Below are 23,208 nucleotides of genomic sequence, written 5' to 3' on the forward strand. Positions count from 1 at the left end.
TAACTCAATGAGGACGAAACAAGTTCTAACTTGTCACTTAGTGCACCTCACAATCAATTCAAGAAACTAGAACCCATCCAACCACCCCATATTGAAAATCATGATCATGTGACATATGCAGAACGCAAAAAGAAAGCTCAGGAGAGCATGCTTAGCATTGTTGAGTGTCATACAAGATGACCCATTGTGATTAAATCTCATAATGTCAAAAAAGCAACCAGAATACAATAATATGAGGAGTATCGCTTATGTACTCTCTACAAAAATGAACTCATCATGCCAAGAAGAGTCATTAGTCTCGCAGATTGCATGGATGATGCAATTAAAAAAGCACGTGAGGAATTCATAGAATCCCTAATGAAATTATAGCAGTCTCTTCACTTCTCAATTGGAGGAGTGCTCTTCTCTCGTTGGTGAGGCTAGCATTGCTTCAGCCCTTGCACCTTTACAAGCTAACCATGAGTTGTACCAAGATATCAAGAGCTACATAAAACAGGACTGTAAGGATTCACAAGTTTCCAAATAGACCTCAGTTAAAGTTATCAAAGGACCGAGTGTGCCATTGTACACATTTGGCACTCTTGAAAAAGCTGAGAACCAAGAAGAGAATGAAAGTGAATGGGAAAATGAAACCGAAATGGGAAATGAAGCTGAAGCAAAAAATGAAACTTCCATGGTTCCACTTGAGGATTCCATTATGGTATGGTTAGATTTTCCTATGGGCAATGATGTTAAGCACAAATACGCATTCAAATATGCATTGATTAGCCCTCGAGCTAGTCATAACATCATGACTTTAGGGATGACTTTAGGTTGTCCTAAATGACACCCAAGTGTCTATTTAGGTTGTCCTAAATAGACACTTGGGTGTCATTTAGGACAACCTAAAGTCATCCCTAAAGACAATGGTCTTACAAGAGGTTGTGACAAATGGACAAAACATTGAAGTTCTAGGTTTCTTTAGCTATGCTACTCAAACAATTGGTGGAAATGTGGAATTTAGATTCCATTTTACCCCAAATCCCCTTGAGTATGATGTCATCATAGGTGGAACTTGGATACATGACACTCGTGGTATTCAATTGATGAATCCATGCAAACAATCACCTTGAACACTCTTGCAGGCATTATGAAATTGCTATTTATGGGAGAAAGAGACCTCGCAGGAGTTGGACCTTCCAATATATCTTACTCAGAATTTCCTAAGAATAATGATTGGATTAGAAATTTTCAATAAAATCACCACAATACAAGCACAACTTTATCCGCAAAATAAGAGCACAATCTCATGACCCTCGAGTTATGAGATTTGTTAGGTCAACCAATACTCACGTATCATCTTGAAAGAATTCCATTCACACAAGACTTGAACATGCCATGTTTGGGGTACTTTGAACAAGCCATGTATATATAATCTAACCCCCTTACGTGTAAGTTTTTGTGGTTGAGTATGTGTTGGAAGTAGATTTGATCTTGGGGCATAAATGGACTATTACTGCCCAAGCACCACTGTGCTTTGCTAGCGATAGGGTCATCATGATTGTCAATGACACATCAATGACCAACTTAGACAAAGAATCTAACCGTTTAACTCCATTCTCTCACCAACAAAGTCTAATGCCAAAATCTGTGGGTGGAAAATCAGCTACTTGGGGACTATTCTTTTGGCTAAGTTAATGTAGCAGCTACTCCATGAGTACATATCCATACTCGTGCACTGGAGGACATTTGTGCCAGAGCCTCACCATCGACAACTTTCCAGGTATGTCTCGGGATGGGGGACCATAGTGTGGGCACAAGCTTGGTCAATGGTACAACCTATCGCTTGGAATTTTTCTTTAAATTTCAAACCTTTCCAAACAAAAACTGGACTCTTCATAACACCTTAATTTCTAATCCTTTGTAAAGATGTCTATATTAGCCTCGCCAGTTGCCATAATTCTTTCATGCCTTACTAACAAGTGGCTACGTCAATAAGCAACAACTCAATAAGAGTCCATTTGACTCATTTCATATACTTGATGTATATCTACTTCATATATTACTTAAATATACATAAAAGCATAAAAATCACATGGGATGAAGCATACAGGAATAAGTCCTACTCAACAATAATTGACAAGAATCGTGCCACAAAAAGGAACATCATCAAAGGCCAAATTCTTCAAGCGATGAATGTCATTCCAATAAATTAGATGAGAAATTGAGAATCACAATCTCGTTCAGATGATTTTGTCTACGCTCCACCGGATCCTTCCTTCTATTCTCTCCCATTATTAATATTTCTTAGTTTACCAACTGGCACACATAACATGTAACTTTGCTTATGATTTCCAAAAACAAAGTGAGCAAAAGATATAACAAAAAAATGCTCACAAAAATATAAAAATGCAATCACTTGAAAAAACCCCACCACCCCCACCCCGTTAGGAATTCCTGCTAAGCACTAACCTTTTCATTTACTAATTAGACTTTCTTATTGCTTCCGGAAGAACAAGGACCACTAAATGTCACTCAACATCAAAAGCCATCAACAAAACTTGTCAATTCTCCCAACACAAAGGTCTCCAACGTGATCACAACAAGGATGTGATTGGCATCAAGAAGGGGGGAATGTTAACCCATTCCTAGGGTTAACAAGAGCTACTGCCATTATCTTACATCAAGGAGTCAAGGTAGATACACTAAAAGGTCGTACATTCAAGATATGAAGAAATGGTGTCCAAATTCACAACTTGGACAAGGCTCCCGTGTAATGGTCCGATGGAATACTTATGGGGGCGATTTCTACTTCAAGGATGAATCCCCAAGTGATGTACTTCATAGATATATTATGAGAGTAGTCATTATAATAGCATTAGGCCTCTTATGGAGCCTAAAGTTCCCAGCAAAGCCGATCACAGTTTAAGTGACTGTGAACACTTATGGCCATGTATATTATGAGAGTAGTCATTATAATAGCATTAGGCCTCTTATGAGCCTAAAGTTCCCAGCCGATCACAGTTTAAGTGACTGTGAACACTTATGGCCATGTATATAAGTGAATATCTCACATAATACAAAAAACTCTCCCATTGTGCAATAGAGTCTTGCTAATCCTCTTGCTTTAATCAATCTCTCTCTCTCTCTCTCTCTCTCTCTCTCTCTCTCTCTCTCTCTCCCATTGTGCAATAGAGTCTTGCTCTTTCTAATCCTCTTGCTTTAATCTCTCTCTCTCTCTCTCTCTCTCTCTCTCTCTCTCTCTCTCTCTCTCTAATGCATGCTAGTGAGTGTGTGTGAGTGAAGTGAGGTGAGAGGAAGGACGAGTACAAGTAGTGCAACGCGGCGGTGTGACTACGCTCATGGGAGGCATGATGGAATTGTGTCTCAAGAAGTTGTGGAGCTTGGAGACCTCAAGGGTTATGAGCTTGGCCATTGGAAAGATTCTCATTCGACAGTTGTGGTTCACTAGGTGATACTTCTTGTTGGACGTGTTTTGAATGGGGGGTTTGGCTGAGCCATAACACCTTTTTGGGCAGACTAACTTTATCCCAAGCCAGCCAAGCAGATGCCTTCCTCTACCATCATTGTACTTTCTCCCAAAAAAATCTCTGATCTTTTTCCAATGGCATTTTCTAAATTCTACCCCCACAAGACAGATGAGGCATTAAGAACTATATTAACAATGGTCATCCTATCATGAAATGTGACTCTAATCTCTTCCCATCTTTTTAGCTTGCAAAGAACCTTTCAATAGCGCAATTGGTAATCTCCTTGTTAGTCACTCCCACCCTAAAAGGCACCCCAAGAGTCTGATGATTTTTCCCTTCCTAATGACTTCACACCCCATCTTTCCATATCAAAGCTATCATCCTCAGTCAAACTGATGATCCTGGATTTATGTATATTACATGTGGAACCAAAGGCATCAGCAACAGTTAAACTAACTACAAATCATTCCTTAAATTCTCAATATTAGCTTTTAGAAACAACAAAGAGTCACTAGCAAAACATTGAATAATTAAATGCTCTCCATTTTTAAGCTTCAGCCCTGACACTATCCCTCTTCCTCGAGCTTCTTCTAGAGCCACAATCAAAGGACGAGAAGTACCCACAAAAATAAAAGGGGCCAAAGGACAACCCTATCTCACTGTCTTTCTGATCTCAAATCCCCCAACTAATCTGCCATTTAATAACAACTTAGAGTAACCTCCAATACTAAGAGTATATATACATGTAGTTATCCTGTTTTTCCAAACTCCAGTTTCTCCATCACTCTTGCTACAAAGGACCAGTGAACTCTATCATAGGCTTTCTCTACCTTTAATAAACCCGTGCTATTTGCTAGAGATCAACTCTTGCAAGGCTAGGCTGATCCTCATTGCAAATCACCTTTTCTAATATCTTATGCATCACTATGAGAAGAGTCATAGGCCTCCAATGATTAAAGTTATTGTAAGCATGATATTTAGGAATTAATTTCACAATTCCTTCCCTCAAATAATTATCGATCTTCCCTGTAGCAAAGGCATTCTTGCATGTACACCACACCCAATCCTTTAAGAATCCCTGAAGGCAATAAAGAATTCTATTGATAGTCCATCCCACCCCGAGGATTTCTCCTTGCCAAAGTTCTAGAGGGCCTCCCAACATTCATTAATTTTAGCATCCCTCTCCAACCACTTGGCTCTATCATCTTGAATGCCTTTATTGACCAAGTCTAGTAGTGTGTTTTTTGCTTGAAATCTTTTATGGGAAACATCCTCCTTTAGATTCAAGGTGGCACCCAAGAATTCCACCCATTTCAAAGCAATTTGATTGATATCCCCCAACTCCTGACCTCTCTCATCTCTAACTTGTCCTTGCAATTCCCTGCTCCCTTTATCTTTGGCTAACCCAAATAGATATCTAGTTGGTGTCCTCTTGTTATTAAAAGATATCCATATGTCTCCCTTCTCTCTTTCCTTAGTTAGCTTATCATCTTCAATCTTCAAATGTACCTGGCACTCCACATATTGATCAGTCTCTACTCTAGACAAGCCTCCATTTTGTCTCTTATTATGTAAGGATTCCAACAGACCCCCCCCCATAACTTCCTCTCATGTCTCTTCTCTTGAGCCCTTAACTTACCCACCCTTCTAATGATGCCTTGCATTTCATTAGCAAATTCCCTCTAGGACCCCTCCCTCTTCCCTTTACTCTTCAGTTTGCTAACAGCCTCCTCTATAAAGGGAACTGAAATAATTCATCCCTAAACAAAAGATTATACACTCTCAACTTTCTTACAGGAATTTTTTTAAGTTTATCTTCCCCCTAGTGAGCTAATTGTCATCCCCACATCAAAGGCATATGATCTCATAGAACAGAAGAAGTTTCCACTGTAGCTAAAAAGGTGTGAGGGACCCAAGAATCTTGGTGGCTTTTAAAAACCCTAGTATCTAGACTGGAGGATGATCCAAAATATTGAAAACTAAAATAAGTATGCCCCAGATCAAAACCCCATGACCCTAGTCCCCAGCCCCCCCCATCAATTAACCCCATCTTGCCTCTAAGATTATCCCACTTCTTTTTCTCTTGCCCCATCGTGACTGTACTTCCCCCACACTTATCTACTTGCTTCTCAACCATATTAAAGTCCCCCATCATGATGCATGGACACTATATGTCTAATCTAGAAATCCACTCTCCCACATCTCTCCTCTCACCTTGTGGTTATGAGCATCATATATACTAACTATCCACACCTTCTCGTTTTCTAATTGAATCTCTACAAATAATATTATGCCATTAGGATGATTGGCTATGATGTTGGGATTTAAGTTTTTCTTAATAATAGTTAAGACACCACTAAATCTTGAATTGTCACACCCATACATCACTACCTAGTCCCTAAATCTTTCCTTTCTCCCACCCTTCATACCAAAAAGATTATGTTCTTGGATTGCCATTATAGACAAGTCCTAGTCTTTCACCAACCCCCAAAAAGCTTCCTATCCCCCAATCCCTTAGCATTCCAGGTACACCCCTTAGTCACTCTTTCCTTAATCATTCTTACAACGTGGCTAGTACCATTTCCAGTTCCAGTTCCTCTTCCCCCCTACATCTACCCTCTACTCCGTAGATCCTCTTTATAAGTCCATCTAAGCTGTGTCCATTTGCCAGTTAAACCTCCCCATAGAGGATGTTTCACTATCTTCCCCTAGTTGGCTAAACGGATTAGAGTAGACATGAGGACTCAGCCCTTCCAAGGATTTGACCCCCCACCCCCTTTTCCACCATTTTAGTTTGATTTTTTCTAGCCTCTCCTTTAACTTGCCAGAGATTATTAACCCTAGTCCACCCTTGATCCTCAAGTTTCCCTCCCTCCATAACCATCTTCCCCTTTCCCTTATCCTATTTATCTACAGTTTTGCTAGTAGTCCCAAATTTTCTCCCCCCTTCTAAGTCTTCCTTCTTCCTTTCTTCTCCACCCATTTCTTTATTTTCCAAACCATAGTTCCTACCTATGTGACCAAAGTCACATATGAAGCATGCTCTCGAAAAAACCCTAAACTTTAGCTTCAACTCCATTTTTCCTAAGTCCCCTAAATCCATTGTTTTGGTGTCTCCACCAATGTGTTCCAAGGGATTAGTTTCTTATTTTTAAATCTCTCTCTCTCACTCACATAAAAAATAACTATAAACACATGTATATATCATTAGTATTATTGAAGAAGAACCAATATCCAAAGAAATGTGCAAAGAGTGTCCTCGCTTTGTATTGAGATAAAAAAGCAAAAATAAAATAGTAAGAATAAATCAATCGATCTAGTTGTTAGGGAAAAAAAAAAGAACTTTCACTTCCTTGGGCCATTGAATGCATCATGCCCAACATGGTAGGATGGTGATACATCTCCACTACATTCAACATTCAATGTGCATGTCTTTTTCTTTCGTGAACCTACACGCAAAACATATAAAATTATTAAAATATTATTTTTTAATTAAAAAATCCATTATAGCGAACACAAACAAAGAGTATACAAAGCTACGTGTGTCACTACAAAAAACTCGTACTGAAAAGAGTAACTTGTATAATAAATAGGACTCGGCCCTCTGGTATAGAGTAACCCTCAAAAGAGGCAACACGTTTTATTACATCATGGATAATGTTAGAAATACACTCATTCATAAATAAATATACCCCTAGCTCCTCATCGAAAACACTAATCCCATATCTCTGTAAGCCCTCATCCATAACTCTAACAATGAAAAAGTCCACCGTAGGTAGAATGCAAGGTAAGACAAAGTAAAAATAAGAAGTCACATAAGAAACATGCAAATGTTTGTATGTCAACACTTGTATTGATTTGCTATAATTTACATACCCATCCTTAAAGTCGTCTAGCATAATGGTTGTTGCAACAGTCGAGAATGATGATTGTATCCCAAAAAGGTGACTCTGTAAAGAAACTAAGTTATATAATGTCATGTATAAAAAATTTATGAATAAATAAAAATAAAAATATTAACCTTTACCCTCTACTCCAACATATCAAAAGCAAATATAATGATAGGCATGTTTGTCCTTATTACATAATGTTCACCCTTAAGCTGAACGGGGATGCCCTGACACTAGTGGGCCATCCTAGTGAATTGGTATCGTGGGTGATCCCACATTAAATATTAGTTATCTAGTGTCATTTAATTTTGGTGATCCCACATTAAATATTAGTTATCTAGTGTCATTGGTATAGATTGATACCATGCTTGACAGGTGTATCTTGTTGAGGTGTGACACAAGTAGTGCTATGCCTAACGACTACACTGTGGTCAAAGTGAAATATGCTAGACAACTACACATGGTCAAAGCATAACAAGTGGTTTATGCAATTGATGTGCCATGCTAATTGAAGTGTAGCAAGTGGCAACACACACCATGTTAGATAATGTGTATAATGATACTCTCGTTGTAGTGAAACAAGTGGCAAGTGTATGTTGTGTTTATGCCTATCAACATTTCATAATAGAATTAATTGTAGAGAAGGCAATTAATTAAAATAACTAATGTGTTTACGTTTGTGAGATAGGTGAAGAGTAGTGCACGTGTTGCACATGGAAGATTTTTTCTATATCATATCATCTCATATTATTATTATTATTTCATATTATTATTTGTGATTTGATGATGAGTGTGGGGGTCACCGATTTAGGTGCCGCACGAGTTGGTTACATTATTATCTAAGTTGTGGGGTTGAGGTGATTAATTCTAATCTCGTGACACATTTAGAGGTTAAGGTGGTATAACAATTGGTATCAGAGCACCTCTCTTTGAGTAAGAGAGCCTTGTGGTGAATAATGTCCTTATGTCTGTGTATAAGGTGTTTCATGATTACATAGGTAGCATTAGAATGATTTTGAAAAGGGAACCGTGGAACCGTGGGCCAAGGGTGACAAGTAAATAAAATTCAAGTCCACCGGTGGGGGCAAAGGTAGTAACATATGGGGACATAGAGGGTAATAAGAACATGATAGAGTAGAGCATAATCACGATGTCAAAACTTAAAGAGGTGAGGGAGGAGGATACGATAGAGTAGAGAAGAATCATTGATGTAAGGAAGGATGATACTAAAAGGGACCATGATGATGGAGAAGTAGGGAAGCTGAGTCTAATAAGAATGATGAGTTTGATGAATTCCATGATTGGCTAGGGATTCGTTGGTGTTGGAAACGTCGAGTTATAAAAACCAACAAGGAGTCATGGGTTGACGTTTTAAAAAATATCTTAAAATTTTAAAAACTTAAAATTTGAAAGAATTTTAAGTGATACAGTAAAAATTATTAGTATAGTTTATTTTCAATTTAAAATACCAAGAAAACTAAGATTTGATTTATAACCAGTAACTTAGAAATTTTTAGTAATAAAATTGTTAATTTATTAATGTGTATAATAAAAAAAGTAAAAAAAAATAAAATTTTACTAAAATTTTATTAAATTTATAATATTAAAAATAATCCTCTTTTTCATGATATCAATATAGGAGAATAATCAAATAAATCACTAGTACTTGCTTTCATGATTGACAAAAAAGTTTAAATACTAATAAAACAAGACAAGTAATAGATAATGCTTGTTTTAATATTTAACTTCATCCAAATTTTCACGTAAAAAATATATTTTACCATTTACTTAGAAAACACTTTGCAAAGTAGTAAAATCACATGATCAACGCTATTGAAAAAGAGGGAAAATATTAAATTCAAGACTAGAAATACAAGCATCACTCCATTGTAATATTTTAAAAGTAAATAACCCACACTATTAAAAAACCTATGCTACTCAAAGATACAAATGACTAAAAATTTATGGAAATTCTACTATAAATATTTTGGGAATTTAAAGAGTACTTTCAAGTGCTAGCTGTAAGCAATAGGAGGGATGTCTCATACACTTTTAGAGAACCTCCTTATCTTCCTCTTTATACTACACTTTTAGAGAACCTCCTTATCTTCCTCTTCATACTACACTAGGTATACTATCTCTCGCTTGGCATCACCACCACCTACAGAGGCTGAGGTTCTCTAGATGCATCAAAAACACAAGGATTGTTCTCCATGATTTTCATGCCCACCTCTTGATACTCATTTGGAAGCTCTTTGATAGACGTGACTCTTTGCTTACTGAACTTCACTTACAAAAGGTCTAACTCCATAACAACATTTCGACGCTTAAGTTAGGGCAGTATTTGGAAGGAGATGAACTTAATGCAGCACTGTCCCTAGCTTTTGATGATCTTCAAGTCACTGCCATCTTGGATGGTGGAGGAGGAGTGGCAATGTTACCAAGAAATGCTGGGAAAAATGGGGAAAACCTCTTATGGATGACATTGCATTGATTGTGAAACTAGCTGATGGAGCCATCGTAAAGCCCATAGGTCTTCTATGGGATTTGAAAATTAATATTCTTGGGACTAGTTTTTTAACACACCTTTGTGGTGATGAACTTTAGCTAGCAAACTTGTTTTCTACGATTGCATCCTAAGATGATCCACAATTGGGAGATGGATCACATATACATGTGGAAAAGAGACCAAATGCTAAAGGTGAACCTATGCACAACCTATGCACTTGGAAGATCCATCCAATGAGAGGGGGACCCTTGGTAGAAGATTTAGTGACTACTGCTAGGTCTACAGTAGTACATTCATGCCAAACATGTCACAAAACATTGGAAGAAAGGGATAGTATGGAATTTACACCTATCCAAAGCCAGAAGACTCTAAGAATTGGATGCATATCCTTGTCCTATGGGTACAATATTTTCCACATGGCAGATGGGCAAGAAATCACATCCCTCTACATGTTGAGCACCGCATACATGCCTAACACTACGGACCATGAACCCATGAGCATAGAAGAAGTAAGGCCATTAAAGAGGAAGCTTATGTCTTCCCAATAGGATCCAAAGAACACTGACTAAGGTATGTAGAGACTGTTAATGTACATTCCAACTTTTGCCAGCTGTGCGAAAAAAGAAGCTTGATGAATTCCCCATTTTGATTAACAAGGTAACCACTAAAAGGAAAGAGTCACCTGACTCACAATCAGAGCCCCAAAAACTTTGTTGCTTTACTTGTAGAACACATAATAAAAATTTGGTGCAAGCCAAGCGAAAGGCCCAAAAAAGAATGGATGCAGAAAGTGCTAAAGCTGAAGAGACCAAATAGGTTCTTGAACACTTCAAAGCCTACAAGGTGGGAGACCACTTTGTACAATATGAGAAGGCCTAAAGAATCCATAATGGAAAGCCTGAAATGTCTTATGATGGTCCACCCAAGAGTAGATCAACCTAGCATGTCCAAGGGAAGATCCAAAACCTATCTATATTGGGAAGGATCTCTCCACAGAAGAAGAGAGTAACCTTACTGACCTACTCACTGAATTCCAAGATTGCTTTGCCTGGAAAGACACTAATATGAAAGGTGTACCTCCTGAAGTGGTCAAACACACCATCCCCATGGTGGAAGGGGCAAGGCTAGTAAAGCAATGAGCATACCCTATGAACCCTAAATACTTCAAGATGGTCCATGAAGAGATTGATCGACTCATAGATGCCGGATTCATCTATGAAATAGAGCACACCGAATGGGTCTCACCCATCATGATAGCACACCAAATGAAGAGATTGATCGATTCATAGATGTTGGATTCATCTATGAAATAGAGCACACCGAATGGGTCTCACCCATCATGATAGTGCCCAAGAAAATTGGAAAAGTGAGAGTGTGTGTGGACCTCAAAAAGGTTAATGCCACCATAATACAAGATCACTATCCATCATTACCCTTCACAGAGCATGTGATGGAGCAAGTCATAGGAAAGGAGGCCTACAGCTTCCTTGATGAGTTTTCCAACTATAGCCGAGTGCTGATAGATCTAAAGGATCAACATAAAATAACTTTTTCCATTGAATGGGACACATATGCATACCATGTCATGTTATTCGGCTTGACCAATGCCCTAGGAGCCTTCCAACGCACCTGATGTGCACAACCTATAAGGAGTATCTGCATAAATTCCTTGAAGTCTTTATGGATGACGTCTGTGTCAATTCTACATGAAAGGCACATCTATGGTGTTTGAGAAAAGTACTAGTGAGATGTAGACTCTATAGAATCTCTTTTGACCCTTTGAAATGCTACTTTTGGATTTAGCATGGAGTGATCTTCAGACACATTGTCTTAGAACATGGCATTTCCACAGATGACAGTAAGGTGCGACTCATTCTTGATTTTCCACCCCCTACTAACATTAAGGGAGTCTAGCGATTTATGGGGCATGTTGGTGGTTATTACCAACATTTCATCTTCATGTATGCCGACATAGCTCGTCCCCTTTATGGGTATGTGGTTGTTTTTAAATGTACAAAAGAGTGCCAACAAGCGTATGATACGCTCAAGAAAGCATTGGCAAGTGCTCCCATTTTGAGATCCCCCAAGAAGATTGGGTTTGATGAGTTGCCACAATGGAGCCCTAGGGACCCGACCTCCTCAACTACCTATACTTCTACAAAACTTACAACGTTGGCAAGATAGCAGGGCAAGTACTAGATTCTAAAGGTGCCCCGTCATAGTGCACCTCAATTCGAATTTGGTCAAAGAAGCCCTCCAGCTCCCAAGGATATAGCAACCCTATATGCACCACAACCATGTCATGCGGCATGTGCGTGGCACCTTCCAGGGCCCCACAACCAAGGATGGCATGGAGTGGCACAATATCACTCGCCAAGAGTTGGTAATGCCAGCATGGGTGGTCTCCTTTCTCCTCACCACATGTTGGGTGGATCACTTCAACCATTGCAACCTCTCCACCCTTGCCCGCGCTCATCAAGGCATGCTAGTCAACTGGGCAGAATACCTAGCTACATGTAATCTATACAAACCCACAAGGCAAGTTGCCTAGCCTCATCCCTTCTAACCAAAGTTTTATATCATGTAGCAGACTGGGAAGAGTTGCCCAAACCCATCCGCTTATTATAGGGGGACACCACCATACCTCACCCCATCCACGAGTCCCAGCCTTACCACTCACCAATCCAAGCACCAACACCTTGACACATCCAAGAGGAAGAAGCAAGATGTAAGGCTGCCAAAGAGGAGGAGCTTCATAATACCTCCCAATTCCTAGAGGAACCCCTATTGCACTCCTCACCCAGCACCCCAAGTGGCCAACCCCTTCCCTCACCATCTCACCTTGACGAAGGTCCCTCCGCATCCCCCTCCTCATCCCACGAGCATACCATGGACACACTCCACTTGTAGGCTAGATGTTTCCACTCCCAACATGTTTTCTTTGAAGGCATCTGCTCCTCCCAGGGCACTCTCCCAAATTTTGTGGTAGGCTTCTCCAATTTAGCTCTGGAGCTCCTCATGTCCATGATAGATTATATGCAGCGTCAATACGAGTAGGTCACGGCCTCCCAATCGGCCATGGTCCTAGCCCGGGCCGCTGCCCTCCATGCCAATGCTCAACTACAAGCCTCACTTGTGGACCGAGGGAGCAGCCTCACCATGCAGCCCGCAAAGTTTTCGACCACCTACATGTGAAGCTATGCACAACTCAAGAGGAAGCCAAGTCTGCCCACATTGACTACTCCCTAGCTCAACAAGAAGACTAAGAGATGTGCCACCTCACTCAAGTCACCCAGGACGACGGAGACCACATCCACGCCTCATTCGAAGCCTACAAGCATATCACTGAAAAAATGATGGCACAGAAGAATGAGCAGTTGTGGGAAGCTGAGGAGCATGCTAGCCAAGCACAACCAATAGATCTGGAGCATCCATCAAAATTGAACAAAATGATGGCGCAAAAGAAGGAGCAGTTGTGGGAAGTTGAGGAGCACGCTAGCCAAGCACAACCAATAGATCCAAAGCATCCCCATCAAAACTCAACACATTGATGATAGGGCTTTCCACCCTCTCCTACCCACCCCAAAACCCCACCAACATCTTTGAGCCCAATTTCTAAGCCCTATAGCTCAATCTTCTCCAACATAACATATTTTTTGAGGAGACCATCACTTCCTCTACCCTCTTCTACCTCATCACCAAAATCCCTCCCCACTCCATCAACCCGCTTTTCACCCTCTTCCTCTAGAGCCAACTCTCTTTTGAGAACCCCATAATCCTCTTCATCCTTCCCATTCATCCTCTTACCACCAACCTCTTTGCTTGGGACCACCTCTTGGAGCATGGACAAGCCACCAAAACCGATGCATCCATCGAGCTCACGGTGCCCCCTGGCCTCTGTATGTACCCCTATGCTTCCTCCAAGTCACTTACTTCCCTCGCCTACCTGGAAGAACGGCAAGCATGGCCCAACTCTACCTTGCCTTTCAAAGCTCTTCATCACCACGTCATAGAACCCTACTCCTCCCCAAGGCCTCCTAGTATTGTACATCAGGGTCTACCATCAACTTTGGAGATCATTGTTGTAGCCACAACTATCATATTGAGTTTGATGACTCCCACATGGCTTTTCCTCAGGACTTCACCGCAAACAAGGCCTTGGCTTGCCAAGCCAAAGCTTTCTTCATCTCCAAAAGACCTGTTGCTATCCTCGTGGGAGATAATGGTGATAATGATGATGAAGATGATGACAAAAAGGATCCCCCCACCTATCGTGACCCACATTCCTAGGAGCCTTGCCCCCAGGACCCTCATCATGCTCCTTGCTCACAAACACAACCATGGTGGTTCCCCCTCTCAACCCCCACGAAACCCACCGCCCCCACTCGAACCCATGTACATGGGTAGGTTGCCTGTGATAGCCACATGTGGAAGCACGAGGTGTGTGAGTTATCCCACATGAGGGGATTGCAATGCCTATTGATTTTTTGTATAAAAATGGTTTTCCCTACTCTTGAAGGCAATCGATATAATCCATTCACTTGTTCATTTTTCTCTTATTTTGGGTATTCAAGTCAACTAAGTAGTGCTGACTTCTGGTGGCGATCCTGTTGGGGAAGGGGGAATTTCATCTCATCTTCTATTTGAGGATAGGATCTATTGTGGTTTCTTGATTTCTAGCATTTCGAGCAACCAAGGTGAGTGAACCACCATGACCTCATTTATGTGAGCTAGCTATATCATAATAGTTCTTAATTCGAACTTGTGTTTGACCTCAATGGTGGAGAAGCAAAGTCCCCATGACATTGTGAGTGTAGCCTATGCCTTGTGGCGCAAGGAGCCTCCAAATTTCAACAACTTGAATAATACGGAGACACTTGTGTTTGACCAACAATAAATAGGCTATATATTAAGCAAGGAAAAAGAAGCTCACAACTCTTGGTTGTTCTCGATCTCTTATACAAAGGGGTTGATGTCCAACTTCATACTCCTTATTCTAATAATGTGTCTTGTCTATCATGAAGTTCATCTCTAAAGAATACATCAATCATATTTTCTATCCCTTTTTCTTTTATATGTGGCTCCATATTCTCCCATGCATATGTATCTATGTCTTGAACTAGATACTCTTCTCTTGGTCCTTTTGTAGGTGTTGTGATTAAACTATGTCGCTCATCATTGTGTCTCATCTCCACTAGCGCCTCAATTGTACTATCATATCGGGTTGTCAGATTGAGTTGTGCTTGCCTATAGTCTGTGTCATCCACATCCTAAGTGGACACAATGATTGAGAGAGTGAGCAAGATTGAGAGAGAAAGATTATGTGTGTGTGTGAGAGAGTGTGGGTGTGTGGTTTCACAAAAAAAAAAGAGTGTGGGTGTGTGTGTCAGAGAGAGACATAGATTATGTGTGTGTGGGAGAGAGAGACAGAGAGAGAGAGAGAGAAGATATGTCTTTGGAAAAATAGGATACATGATATATATATATATATATATATATAGCTATATTTTATTAGTCGATCAATATATATATATATATATATATAGCTACATTTTATTATTCGATCAATATTAACAATTAATTTACATTAGCTACATTTTGTTAGTTAACAACAAATTTTTAAAAAAGTCATAGGGTTGATATATGCCTCACTAAAAGCGTTGGTATATGCATCAGAGTATATTGATTCTTTTATTAACACATATCGATGCTTTAGCGAGGCATGTACCGACACTCATACCGATTCTGGATAAAATTCATATCGACACTAGTACTGAATGGTGAAGAAAGGTTAACCCAAGAATAGTTTCTCTCTTTTTACCCTTTTCAATATTCAATTTTTAAAAAGCATATCTTCTCCCTCTTTCTCACGTTGGTGCCCTTATTATTATGTCCCTCATCCTCTCCCTTTCAAGCAAGTAAGGGTTTTTTTATTTCTTACATATGTAGATGGGACATCCTCAACTTTATTAATGTTCTCTTACTAACTTCTTAAAGGTGATAGTGGAAGGATTAGTAGTACATGTGGAGGAAAATGAATTAACCTCATCATCAACATTAAACTTATCCTCAATGGGAATGTATTGATGCTTATGAGCAAAGGCAAATATGGGAATTGGAGAGGTCATATTCAAGGAAGGTTGACATATTGGTTGGACACATGTATGAAATATGACATCATGGGAAGCCTTCTTATGCATTAGATAATGTTGTGGACACCATTTGGCATGTATTGACACATTCCAATTGTGTCGTTTTTTAGAAAAAGATTTTGGCAATTTTGATTGCTCAAGCTGAGGTACAAAAGGCTAATTTAGTCAGAGATTTTTTGGAATGAGTATGATGGTTGAGAACCACTACCCAAGAGCTATGAGATGAGCTGTCAACCTTGCTAATATAAGACACTAAATTCTAGGTCACTAGGAGATAGTTGTGACTATACACACAACCCTGATTCAATTAAAATCTTTACAAAGTTAAATTAAATGATTACATGAACTAAAAGCCTCATCAAAGAGCTTTCATTTAAGCCATATACCTCCCGATTCCAATGTTGTTTCTTGGACTTTTCCTAAAAGTCAAACCAAAGACATGTAAGACTGAAGCAAAAGAGTTTACATATTTGGAAAATATGTATCAAGATATTTCCAACAAGCCTTAGACCTCAAAGTTTAAACACTTTACATTGGTCATCCAAGAGAGACAAATTTGTAGCCATACAAAGAGGTACATCTTGCAAGAATCCAGAAAAACTTTAAGAGGTCATGGAGGATCATGATAATGTAGAGTATGTAGATGATGTTGAGGTTGCGCAATATGTTGAAAATGATGGTGGGAATAATGTATGCATGAATGCTAAGCATGCCAATGAGGGAAATGCACATACCAATGTGGGTAATGCTAAGCATGCAAATGAGGGCAATGCATATGCCAATGTGGGCAATGCTAAGCATGTAAATGAAGGCAAATGTATATGTGGGTGTACAAAATGAATGTAAGTGGTGGTCCTTTAATTACCAATGATATGCAAACAGTGATGTTGATGAGATCTATGTTCTATGATGGAGGAATTCAATCAACAATAATCCTAACTTCAAGTAACTTCTTGAGGGCTTCAAGAGTGAGATGTTGGCTTTAAGAACTGAATTCAAGAATGGAGGTGTGCTAACCAAGATGCTAGGTTGCCAACATGCGAAGGTGCTACTCTTTTGCAAGGCTCATATAAGGAGAGAGTCTCTCATGATTTTAGGATGCACCAACCCAAGCAAAACATTGGAGATTGTGCCAGGTCATTAAAAGGCTTCATATTTGGAGACATGGGTGAGGTTAATTATGGCAATAAGGAAATTTTCCCACACTTCTCTTCATCCATGGGAACTTTACATCATCATATGCATTCTTCATCTCACTAGGCTATGCTTAGGACAAGGGTGTTGCCTTTGATTCTTCTCGCTAAGATGCCATTCAGAGTCACAAAAAAAGTTTCTCAAGGTTACATGAGGACAGTGTACATGATGATAGATTGAATGAGGACAATGCACATGATGGGAGAGATGAGTTCAAAGGAGTAAAGGATAAATTTGATTTGGTAATTTCAACAGTGAAACCACTTCAAATGAGATTTTGAATAGTGGGTGAATAAATTGGACTTCTACTTTGAGGAAGCTTTGATACTTTGAATCTCAAGGGATGTGCCCATGCTTGGTGGAGGAACCTACAATCTCAAGGAGATGGTGTTACAACTTGGGATTCCTTCAAAGGTGAAATGAGAGAGGCCTTTTGTCTCTCAATTAGTGTCAAAGACTATACCTGCAAATTTTTGAAGCTCATGCTACTTGTTGATGGGCTTACTGAGATAGCTTCAATATCTTCAAGCACATCGAAGGACTGAGATTGAATATTAGGGTTGATGTGAAAGAAAAAAGGCCAACTACCCTCAAAGAGGCCATGTTATTAATGAAAATATGCACATATATGGTTAAATAGAGGTAGTATCAGACTACTTTTCTCTCTAATGCATATGGAAAGTCTAGAGAGGATGTAAATTCTACTTCTACCATGCCTGTTTCCAATGTTCTATGGTAGTGGTGGAAAGACAAATTACAAATTTGGCAATGTTTCTCAAAAGCCTTCTAATTGAAAGATCCATGCCCCCTCCGTGCAACGAATTTTGGGGTGCTAGCAGTGGAAGTAGCACTTCTTGCGCAGGGCAGAGCCTCTCACTCGGGGCCTTGCCCACGGATATTCAGACAAGAGACTAATCCCTCGGTTCTTCCAAAACCGAGCCCATAAAAACTTCCCTCGCCCAGAAAGCATGGGCGATTCCTTCAGGAAAATTTATTCTAATGTAGTCAAGAGCCTTAACTAACCAAACTGATCCGACCGAACCTGTGAGTCACATGGTTAGAGCAAGGAACAGACTTGCACTTGGATCATAGAGACCAACACTTTTTTCCTCATCAAGAGGCACAGTCGTTGATTCTTTTCCATAGAACAAGGATTATCCAAGATTTTACTTCAACTATCGTCGTAACATAACAGAAATGAGTCTCATTTTAGAGATCCATCAGTCCAGCCTAACCCCATCCAATCCCATGGGTGAGCCAACCGCCCAACCACTGTAGTGATAGGATCCATTTAGAAATTTGGTTATGTTTATCCCCGGGTACTAGGGAAAGAGTTCCCGGGTACTAGGGAAAGAGTTCCCAGGCCCCCTAGCCGGCGCTTCAAGCAAACTTCAAGATAGTCACACTACTTATACACCCAATATGAAATTGTCTATTTCACAGATTTGACTGTCTTTAAAACAATCTTTTAATGAAACCATAGTAAAACTGATCATAGTCCTCCAAAATATCTAGCTTGAATTCTAATTTCTAATTATTCCTTCATCGGTGTACCTATGGCATTATTGGCAACCAAAACGCTCACCACCTATTCACTCAAGGGCCTTTTCAATAGTTCCTAGCACATAGTAACCAGCAATATAATCACATAAGAAAAATCAACAGATCCATATAAAAGAGCCATGGACTCATCCGTTGAGGACCAGTAAGGCCAATCAACTAGATCCATGCCCGAGTTCAGAAAACAACTCTAACTCCTTGTTCCATTTCTTCCCCGATGCACGCATGGGTATTTTCGACGACCGAGAGCCCAAGCACCGTATGATGGTCAGCACCCTCTAGGCTCCTTCGCAAGCCATCTAGCGCTTCACTCATAGGCCGCTTCCTTGGTCCCTCATCCACTGTACCGGAAGCTCACCATTTAAATCGAACTGAGATTGGTCAAGACCTCGGTCGAGACGTCATCCATTGACTCTCCGTCAGCTATTGCAACTTTATCACTTAGGTCTCCACGACCTTATTCACAAGATGGTCAAAATGCTTCCCTAGCATTCTTGACATAAAATAGTCATTTAAAAACACGTTTCATAAATACAGTTTCTAACAAACTCTCATCTTTCCACATTGTTCCACATCATTTCTCGTTATTGCACATTCTTCTACATCAATTCACATTGCTTATTCCATATCTAGTCATATGTATTCCCATCATCCTTCATCCATTCTCATCCAATCACATCATATTACATCTCATCACATCTATCCTCATCACATCACGTCACATCCATCCACATCACATCTATCCAAGTCCGCATCACATCTATCCACGTCACAACATATCCACATCACATCTCATCCATTAATATCACATCACATCCATCTACATTCATTCAGATCCACATCACATCCACGTATCATCACATCATGTTCACATCTATTTACATCACTTCACATCCATTCACATCTACCCAGATCCACATCACCTCACATCTCATCTATCCACATCATATCTCATCCATTCATATCTAACTAGATCCACATCACATCTAATCCATTCACATCTCATCACATCACATTCACATCTCACCACATCCATTCAGATATCATCACATCATCACATTCACATCCATTCACATCTCATCACATCCATTCACATCTCATCACTCCCATTCACATCCATTTACATCACATCACATTCATTCACATCTCGCCACATCTATCCTCATCTTATCACATCTGGTTCACATCCATCCACATCACATCACATTCATTCCATCCACATCACGTCACATTCATTCCATCCACATTACATCACATCCACATCTATCCATATCACATCACATTCATTCCATCCACATTATATCATATCCACAACTATCCATATCACATCACATCCATTCACATCTCATCACATTCATCCATATCCATCCATTTACATTCACATCTATCACATCACATCACATTCATTCCATCCACATTACATCACATCCACATCTATCCATATCACATCACATTCATTCCATCCACATCTATCCATATCACATCACATCCATTCACATCTCATCACATTCATCCACATCCATCCATTCATTCACATTCACATCTATCACATCACATCTCATCATATTCATTCACATCCATCCATTCATTCATATCTCATCACACCCATTCACATATCATCACATCTCATTCGCATCCATTTACATCACATCACATCCATTCACATATCATCACATCTCATTCACATCTCATCACACCCATTCACATATCATCACATCTCATTCTCATCCATTTACATCACATCACATCCATTCACATATCATCACATCTCATCACACCCATTCACATATCATCACATCTCATTCACATCCACATCCATTTACATCACATCACATCTCATCCACATCTTATCACATCCACTCACATCTCATCACATCACATTCACATCTTATCACATCACATTCACATCTCATCTCATCACATCGCATCCATTTACATCCCATCACATCCATTTACATTCATTCAGATCCACATCACATCTCATCACATCCATCTACATCTATTCAGATCCACATTCATTCAGATCCACATCACATCTCATCACATCCATCTATATCTATTCAGATCCACATCACATCTTATCACATCCACTTTTAGTGAAATTTCTCTACTTTCGATACTGATAGGACTTTTCTAAGTTTCTGCCAATTGCTTAACCTAGTTAAAGGTACTTTTTCTTGATCCTATTAAATCTAGGTATCAGAGTGTTGTTGAAGGTTTAAAAAGAGAAAATAAACCTTATCAAAATTGAATAGTAAAAACTCAGAAAGAGCATTTACATATTGTATTTTCATTCCTTAAGCTTAATTAATGAGAACTAATTCTAAACTTTCGTTTACTCATTGGATCCTCGATCCTCCAGGGATTCCAAATTTCCTTTTTTTGAATAAGAATTATCCAAGTTTTCTCGATGGATATTTTCACATTCTTTCTCAAATTTCTCAATTAAGATATATTCAATATTCTTCTTTTTGAATAAAAGATTCATGGGATTTACAAAAATCAATTCTACCCATATTTCTCAATAAAAATAATAATACTCGAAATTTCACTTTTGATAAATACTCATAATTTGGATAATGCCAAAAATTTCTCTTTTAAAATTTAATTGTTTGGATCTCAAATATCATGGGAATTCCTTTTTTGCATAAAATAAATTTACCAAAATTTTCTCTTTTCTCTTAATTAAATATTTATGCATAAATACAAAAAAATTATTTCCCATGAATATGATGAAAATCATTCTTTTTGCATAGGATGTCTAATTCTAGAATATGGTAGGAAGTACTCTTTTAGCATTATGCATAAAAATAAGATATGTACTATTTTTTAAAAATTTTACCATAGCTTTGCTGCTATTACTGATAATTCTCAAATTTTCCTAAAAGAGCAAAAGCTTGTAATGAAAATATGATAGTAGTTCCTCTTTTATGCTTAAAATCAAACTATGAATTGAAATCATAATTATAAACATAACTATGATTATCCCACTAGATTAAGCTAATTTCAACATTCCTCTTTTTCCAAATTGTTAGGATAATCCATTTCTCATTTAGAATGAATTAAAGTAGTTTTTAACTACTCATAAATAATCTAAAAGAATTTACCATTATTTTAATAGCACAAAATCATGAAAATATCATTTTCTTAATCTCCAGCTCATCAAGCCTAGAGTTTAGCTTAAAATCATGAAAATATCATTTTCTTAATATCTAGCTCATCAAGCCTAGAGTTAAGAGACTATCATTGAGAAGCATCCTTTTCTAAGGGATTTAGCCATAAAGATGGCTATTCTTTTAGAGAGAGAGATTTACTTAAAGAAAGCATTACAAATAAGCATAAAGATTAACTTTCTCTTAATTAAACATTAAGACTTTTAGGGAAAGCTTGATTTGAATTAAAACAATCATTTAGAAAGCTTCTCAAGCTTGAGAGGGGTTGAGAAGAAGAAAGTCATTGAGATAATTTGGAAAAACCACATAAATCGATTTTACCTCCAAGTTTGGCTTGATTATCTATTTTAGCAGTGAAGCCCCCGACCAATCAATTGGTCCACCAAGAGGAGAAGAGCAACTCCAAGAGTTGTTGGAGAGAGAGAGAAACTCCAAGCTCCCAAGAGAGAAAAAAATTTAAGGGATAATAAAAAATATGATTATTTTAATATAATACTGGCATGGTATAGCTCCAATATGAAAATACAAAGGAATGAGGGTCTATTTATAGGTGAGGGAGGCCACTAGCCAAGTCCAACTGGGTTCTAGAATTTTCCAGGTTCAGCTTGACTCAATTTGGACAAGATTTGGACCAGTTTGGCTCCCTTTTTGATTTGGTTTGATCCAGGAGAGAGGAGAGATAGAAATATCACAATTTTTTGAATTAAAAAACCCTTACACACATGTGAAAAAGGTACCTACCTCAAAGGTCTCCCTTTTCTTACCAAGGTGTCAAAAATGCATCATTACTCCAAAATATCTCAAATTTTTTAGTAATATCTCTTAATTTTTAACTAATAAACCTTGTACTCAGTCAACTCTTCATCTTAAGTGAGCATTTACTCATTTTTGGGTATTTTCTTATATTCTTTTGGACTTGTCTCATCCCAACACTTGGAGTAATCCAATTGGCCCATTGGAACCATAATTGTGTTGCCATATATATAGACAGTGATGTGTGTGAACACACTTAGGACCGTCGGGTTACTTTTTCCCTCCTTAGGAGGTTTTTTCCCCCGGCTTGTATATACGCCCATCATTCTAGGGCTAACTTATCTTTGTACATTGACACAATCTAATACACTGTGTGTTGTGTGCATTCTTGCTTCTTCTTCTCCAAGCTTTGTGTGCTTTCCTGCAACCCTAATTCCAACAATTGGTATCAGAGCAGGCATCGGCTCCCAGGCCTATGCCGCTAGCATCCTCTGACTCACGTTCTCC

This window comes from Cibotium barometz, chromosome 32 (genome assembly GCF_041138505.1).
Source record: "Cibotium barometz isolate CiBa-2024 chromosome 32, ASM4113850v1, whole genome shotgun sequence".
NCBI lineage: Eukaryota > Viridiplantae > Streptophyta > Polypodiopsida > Cyatheales > Cibotiaceae > Cibotium > Cibotium barometz.